Source organism: Capra hircus, chromosome 29 (assembly GCF_001704415.2).
Source record: "Capra hircus breed San Clemente chromosome 29, ASM170441v1, whole genome shotgun sequence".
Taxonomy (NCBI): Eukaryota; Metazoa; Chordata; class Mammalia; order Artiodactyla; family Bovidae; genus Capra; species Capra hircus.
In genome coordinates, this window is record NC_030836.1 from 40,013,211 (window position 1) to 40,021,034 (window position 7,824).

A 7,824-nucleotide genomic window follows, 5' to 3' on the forward strand; every position below is an offset into this window, starting at 1 on the left:
CCCCTTCCACCCAGGTCTCTAGAAAAATTGTCTTCCAGGAAACCAGTCCCTAGTGTTGAAAGAGCTGGGGACTGCTGATTTAGAGGACTGCTTCTCTGTTCCTTTATCTGCTGCTGCTGCTGCTAAGTTGCTTCAGTCGTGTCTGACTCTGTGAGACCCCATAGATGGCAGCCCACCAGGCTCTCCAGTCCCTGGGATTCTCCAGGCAAGAACACTGGAGTGGGTTGCCATGTCCTTCTCCAATGCATGAAAGTGAAAAGTGAAAATGAAGTCGCTCAGTTGTGTCTGACTCTTAGCAACCCCATGGACAGTAGCCTACCAGGCTCCTCTGTCCATAGGATTTTCCAGGCAAGAGTACTGGAGTGGGGTGCCATTGCCTTCTCCAGTTGTAATTCTTAAAAACTGGTAGTTAGATGCAGACTTGAGTTCATCAAATTTTATTGGAATATTTGTAGTTCCAGTTGGAATACTTGTATTGGAAGATTGTAGTTCCATACATTACTTATGGCATCACTTCAAGAGACATAATTGCTAGTTGCCTAACTTTGATGTATGCTGAGATACAGAGGGTCCTGATGTTGCCAACCTCATGCATGCATTATAAACTTCCCCTTTGACCTTTCATCTTAAGATTTTTGTCTTATGGTCTTATGGGCTTCCCTGGTAGCTCAGCTGGTAAAGAATCTGCCTGCAATTCAAGGGATCCCGGTTTGATTCCTGGTTTGGGAAGATCCCCTGGAGAAGGGATTGGCTACCCACTCCAGTATTCTGTGGCTTGCCTGATAACTCATCTGATAAAGAATTTGCCTGCAATGTGGGAGACCTGGGTTCGATCCCTGGGTTCAGTAGATCCCCTGGAGAAGGGAAGGCTACCCACTCCAATATTCTGGCCTGGAGAACTTCATGGACTTTATGGGGTCACAGAGAGTCAGAAACAACTTTCACTTTCACTTACGGTTTTATCATCCATGGATGATCTTGGCCAAGATCCATTGATTCATGAGGACATTGCAAAACAGTGGTTTCTTTTTTCTACCAGTCCAGAATTTAATTCCTGGAATCCTTCAATGAATAAGAACATTCTTTCAAATCTTTATAGTTACATGAAATATGCTTCGCACAAACAAAGATAGCACTGGAAAGCCAGTGCCCAAAATAGTGAGTTGGTACTCTTAGCAATCTGACACAGTGACAAATTAGATATTACCTGTTAACATTAGGAACTGTTGGATTTTTATATACTTAATTTGCTTTATATTTTAATTTTTATATATTTAATATATTTAATTTTATACATTTAATTTAACTTGTTTAATATATTTAATTTGTTTAAATTAGTATTTAATCTAATATTTTTAGCATCGATTTGATCTGATGCTAAAATTGTCTCATTTTTCACCTCATCAGATGGATTCCTAAACTTTTTGTTCAGCTCTGGCTAATCTTTGAAAGCCCTCAAATTTCTGGTCCTTCAAGATTCTCAGGCTTATCTTATTCATTTCCTGGCCCAGTCCTGAAATCAGTCATCTCTTCAAGAATCCATGGACCCTCAGGTGGGAAATAGAATTTAGAGGCCACATGATAGACCTCTGGATAGTCACTGTAACCAAGTTGCCATCCCTTCTTAGACTTTTCAGTTGTCAGAGCCAGGAAGTACAGATTTCTTATAAAAGAAAAAAAAAAAAAGAAAGAAAAATAAGGAAAATAATTAAATGGTACAAATTTATGCTATCAAGTTTTAGGCTATAGGACTTTACTTAACATTTTGTGTTTTAGACTTGAAACTTTTTTCTAGCCACTGAAAATCTTGCTTTAGAACATTAGCACTAATTACTGACTTGCTTTAACCAATAACATGTATATGATACTTTCACAATAACAAAAGCAATATCACCAACAATAAGGGGATGGATAGTCTCAAATATTTTGCTTTTTTGTTTTTGGTTTTCTTTTGGATGTGGGAGAGTATTTTTTTAATTGTGTTTGTCATTAGAAGACATTCCACTGTGAATGTAGAGTCAAATTCTGTGTTTTAGAGCCACTTAAATAATGTTTTGTTCTGTGCAGTCATGTCACCAACTTGATACACTAAGGCTAATTTGCTGTCAATTGTTCTCAACTTCTACAGATGTATTTATTTATTTATGATCCTGTAATGTGTTTTCTTGGTTGCAAAGTCAAACTATACAACAAGAAAAATCACTTCTGTCCCTGGCCCTCATCCATATATTATATTTTCAGTAGGTTTAGGCTTATTCTTCCCCTCTTTCTTATTGAAAATAGACATATATGTGTATGTAAAAGCAACAACTGTAAGCACTTTTCTGGTCCCTCTTCTTCAAAAAACTAAAAACAGTGCACCATGAGGGTCTCACACATCCCACTCCTCCCTCCATCCACATCATACTCAGGTTCTGGGATGCCCTTTGCCTTATTCCACATTCCCCCATGGAAGGTCACTTTGGGTATATTTATAATATTTTGCTTTTACAAACAGTGTTGTGGTGAACAGTTTGTGCATATGGTACTTGTATTTTTGCCAATGTATTTTGGGGATAGATCCCCAGAAGTAGAATTGCTAAGTTAAAGGGCATATGTGTGTGTCATGTGTTAGATGCTGTCAAATCCCCTCTGTAGGAACTGAACCACAAAAACTCGGTGTTAACAATGTGGAAAAATGAGGAATAAGACCCAGCACCCCATCTGTACACACCTGGTGATCTCAGAGCCTCCCAAAATTGTATGCAGGGACAGGCTTGGATAGACCTCACACAGAAACACCCAGGCCCTGGGAGTCGTAGAAGGAACCAGGAAGCACCATCACCTTTACTTTGCATGAAATAATAGTCTAAGAGGTAGCCCTGTTCATCTCGGGCTGAGCAGGAACTCTGAGTGGTTTGTATTTTGTTTGTGTGTTCTTTGATTGATTAGACACTTTGCAATTATCTCTTTCGGTGTTTGGTGTGGCAGACAAAAAGTTGCAAGGCCTGGATCCTATTGCTATTGTCCAGTCACTCAGTCATGTATGTCTCTTCGTAACCCCATGGACTGAAGCACACCAGGCTTCCCTGTCCTCCACTGTCTCCTGAAGTCTGCTCAAACTCGTGTCCATGGAGTCAATGATGGCATCCAACCATTTCATCCTCTTTAGCCCTCTTTTCCTCCTGCCCTCAATTTTTCCCAGCATCAGGTCTTTTCCAATGAGTTAGTTCTTCACATCAGATGGGCAAATTATTGGAACTTCAGCTTCAGCATCAGTCCTTCCAATGAATATTCAAAGATTTCCTTCAGAATTGACTGGTTTGATCTCCTTGCTATAAAAAGGACTCTCAAGAGTCTTCCACAGCCCCACAATTCAAAAGCATTCATTCCCCAGCACTCAGCCTTCTTTATGGTCCACCTCTCCCATGTGTACTTGCCTACTGGAAAAACTATAGCTCTGACTATATGGACCTTTGTTGGCAAAGTGACGTCTCTGCTTTGTAATACACTGTTTAGGGTTGTTATCGCTTTTCTTCCAAGGAGCAAGAGTCTTTTAATTTCATAGCTGCAGTCACTGTCCACAATGATTTTGGAGACCAAGAAAATTAAATCTGTCACTGTTTCCATTATTTCTCCATCTATGTGCCCTGAAGTGATGGGACCAGATGCCATGATCTTAGCTTGTTGAATGTTGAATTTCAAGCCAGGTTTTCACTCTCTTCTTTGACATTCATCAAGAGGCTCTTTAGTTCATCTGTGCTTTTTGCCATTAAGGTAGTGTCATATGCATATCTGAGTTTATTGATATTTCTTCTGGTAATCTTAACACCAGTTAGTGCTTTATCCAGTCCAGCATTTCCCTTGATGCAGTCTACATATAAGTTAAATAAGCAGGGTGAGATTATACAGCCTTGATGTACTCCTTTCCCAATTTCAACCAATCCATTGTTCCATGTCCAGTTCTAACTGTTGTTTCTTGACCTGCATATGGGTTTCTCAGTAGGTAAGTAAGGTGATCTAGTATTCCCAACTCTTTATGAATTTTCCACAGTTTGTTGTGGAACTTTAGCAAGTCAATAAAGCAGAAATAGATGTTTTTCCAGAATTCTCTTGCTTTTTCTATGATACAATGGATGTTGGCAATTTGATCTCTGGTTCCTCTGCCATTTCTAAATCCAGCTTGTACATCTGGAATTTCTTGGTTCACATGTTTGTTTGGTTTTTTTTTTTTTTTTTTTGGTTCACATATTTTTGAAGCCTAATTTAAAAATTTTGAGCATCACCTTGCTAGTATGTCAAATGAGGACAACTGTGTAGTCAATATCAAAATCAGATTGATTATACTTTTTGCATGAAGTGAAGTGAAGTGAAGTGGCTCAGTCGTGTCCGACTCTTTGTGACCCCATGGACTGTAGCCTACCAGGCTCCATCCATGGGATTTTCCAGGCAAGAATACTGGAGTGGGTTGCCATTTCCTTCTCCAAGGGAATCTTCCCGACCCAGGGATCGAACCTGGGTCTCCTGCATTGCAGGCAGACGCTTTACCGTCTGAGCCACCAGGGAAGCCCATTTTATTTTATTTTATTTTATTTTTTTACCAAGGTGAAACTGAAAGTGAAGTCGCTCAGTCATGTCTGACTCTTTGCGACCGCATGGACTATAGCCCACCAGGCTCCTCTGTCCATGGGATTCTCCAGGCAAAAATACTGGAGTGGGTTGCCATTTCCTTCTCCAGGGGAATCTTCCTGACCCAGGGATCAAACCCAGGTCTCCCACATTGCAGGCAGATGCTTTAACCTCTGAGCCACCAGGGAAGCACTACAAACAAAGGTGGAGAGGCTCTATGCAGTCAGCGAAAACAAGACCAGGAGCTGACTTGGCTCAGATCATGAGCTCTTTATTGGCAAATTCAGACTTAAATTGAAGAAAGAAGGGAAATCAATTAGGCCATTCAGATGTGACTTAAATCAAATCCCTTATGATTATACAGTTTAAGTGACTAGTAGATTCCAGGGATTAGATGTTATAGACAGAGTGCCTGAAGACACAGACAAAGGTTTGTAACATTGTACAGGAGGTGGTGACCAAAACCGTCCCCAGGAAAAAGGAAATGCAACAAGGCAAATTGATTGTCTGAGGAGGCTGTACAAATAGCTGAGAAAAGAAGAGAAGTGAAAGGCAAAGGAGAAAAGGAAAGATATACCCATCTGAATGCAGAGTTCCAAAGAACAGCCAGGAGAAATAAGAAAGCAGCCTTAAGTGAACAATTCAAAGAAATAGAAGAAAACAATAGGATGGGAAAAATTAGAGATCTTTTCAATAAAATGAGAGATACCAAGGGAACATTTCATGCAAAGATGGGCACAATAAAGGACAGAAATGTCAAGGACCTAACAGAAGCAGAAGATATTAAGAAGAGGTGGCAAGAATACACAGAAGAACTACTTAAAAAGATCTTAATGACCCAGATAACCTCTATAGTGTGATCACTCAAGTAGAGCCAGACATGCTGTAGTGTGAAGTCAAGTGGGCCTTAGAACCATCACTATGAACAAAGCTAGTGAAAGTGATGGAATTCCTGCTGAGCTATTTCAGATCCTAAAACATGGCGCTGTGAAAGTGCTGCACTCAATATGCCAGCAAATTAGGAAAACTCAGCAGTGGCCACAGGACTGGAAAAAGTCAGTTTTCACTGCAATGCCAAAGAACAGCAATGCCAAAGAATGTTCAAAGTACTGCAAAATTGTGCTCATTTCACATGGAACCTATTAGGGAAGTAAAATTCTATCCGTTTGTCCTCAACAAATGGATATTATTAAATTTATTGGTTTACATGACCTTGCTCATCCTTCTTTACAGATGGAAGGAAAATTAACAAAGGTAATATGCATCCAGTTTCTTATTCAATCAGCCAACTTGAACTGAATCCCCTCTCTGTCCCCTCACTACTCCCACCTCTAGGACAGAAGCAAAAACCTGCACACCATGCAATCTGAATTCAGCACAAAGTTTTTTGACATTTGGCTCCCACTATCGATCTCAGAGGGAGAGTAGTGAGCAGTCCGAAGAGAGATCTTTGCTTCCTGCCCAAGAATTAAACCTGGGTAACTTGGAAGAAAACCAAGAGTCCTAGCCCCTAGACCACCATGAGCTAGAGGTTAGAAGCAATGTGGTCCTGGCTCTTACCCCTGCTTGAAAGCAAGAATGTTTCAAAGAGGCAAAAACTGTAAAAATCGGGTACAAATTTTATTATTAGAGACATGACGCGATGTATGGGAGGGCATATGGGCAGACAATTGCTCCATGCACCTCAGAAGCAGGGCAGAGAAACACACAGAGAGACAGGGTATGGGCACCTTCTCTAACAAAGAGGAGTACAGTAAGCCAAACACTAGGCAGAGACGATACCCAAAGAGGAGTGCAGGTGTCCTGAGTGAGAAGGAGCGCAGTATGGAGGTGAAGTGAATCATTTATACAGGACAGTCCTTCTGGGTCTTTGTTTACCCTTGGCCAATTATCTTCTTTCTTTCTTCACACCTGACTGGTCCGTGGATCCTCCCCAAGATGCAATCACAACTTTTTGCTAAGATGGATCCCACTGCACAGGCCTATGGTTGCATGTCCACACTTATTATGGGGTGAGGTCCCCTCCCTTTTCCACCCCAAGAAGCCTTCTTGCACATGTGCCCACAGGTTAATCTTCCTTGACCTCAGGAGCGGGCACCTTACCTCCTTGTTTTACTAGAGCTCGGTTTTACCACTAGCTTTGTCCTCGGACAGTCTGGGTGAAAACATACTCCACTTGTCAACTACCACGTATCTAGCCCAGAAGCCAACTGTCCGCTACCTCATTTTGTTTTCAAAAACCAAAATTAAAAAGAGATAGAGATAAGTTGTTCACATTTGAATCAGGAGATAGCACACAAATATCTAGACTTCTCTAAACGGAGCCAATCTAAACGGAGCCAGTCACTGCTTTCCAGCCTGGAAGCTGCTGGTTGGAGCTGAGGAGAGGCAGCTTCCAGTGGAAGGTCCTGTTATGCCAGGTATCCAGGATGCCCACCAAACACTATCATTCATTTCTCTTGGGCCAGGGGTTTGTGAGTAATGACTTAGACCGCTAGTTTCTTAGGATAAGGAACACGTGCGTGTTACTTGACTTTGACTTTCCAACGCCCTACCCAGACCCCAGCACACAGTTCAGTTCAGTCGCTCAGTCATGTCTGACTCTTTGTGACCCCATGAATCGCAGCACGCCAGGCCTCCCTGTCCATTACCAACCCCCAGAGTTCACTCAGACTCATGTCCATCTAGTCCATGATGCCATCCAGCCATCTCCTCCTCTGTTGTCCCCTTCTCCTCCTGCCCCCAATCCCTCCCAGCATCAGAGTCTTTTCCAGTGAGTCAACTCTTCGCATGAGGTGGCCAAAGTATTGGAGTTTCAGCTTTAGCATCAGTCCTTCCAAAGAACACCCAGGACTGATCTCCTTTAGAATGGACTGGTTGGATCTCCTTGCAGTCCAAGGGACTCTCAAGAGTCTTCTCCTACACCACAGTTCAAAAGCATCAATTCTTCAGCGCTCAGCTTTCTTCACAGTCCAACTCTCACATGCATACAAGACCACTGAAAAAACCATAGCCTTGACGAGACGGACCTTTGTTAGCAAAGTAATGTCTCTGCTTTTCAATATGCTGTCTAGGTTGGTCATAACTTTCCTTCCAAGGAGTAAGTGTCTTTTAATTTCATGGCTGCAGTCACCATCTGCAGTGATTTTGGAGCTTAAAAAAACAAAGTCTGACATTGTTTCCACTGTTTCCCCATCTATTTCCCATGAAGTGATG

General features: G+C 41.7%; 1 non-coding gene across 1 annotated transcript; it reads right to left on the minus strand.

Annotated features, from left to right (window-relative positions):
* Positions 4,474-4,545, minus strand: TRNAC-GCA. Its single transcript has one exon. It is a non-coding gene; the product is annotated as a tRNA-Cys (tRNA).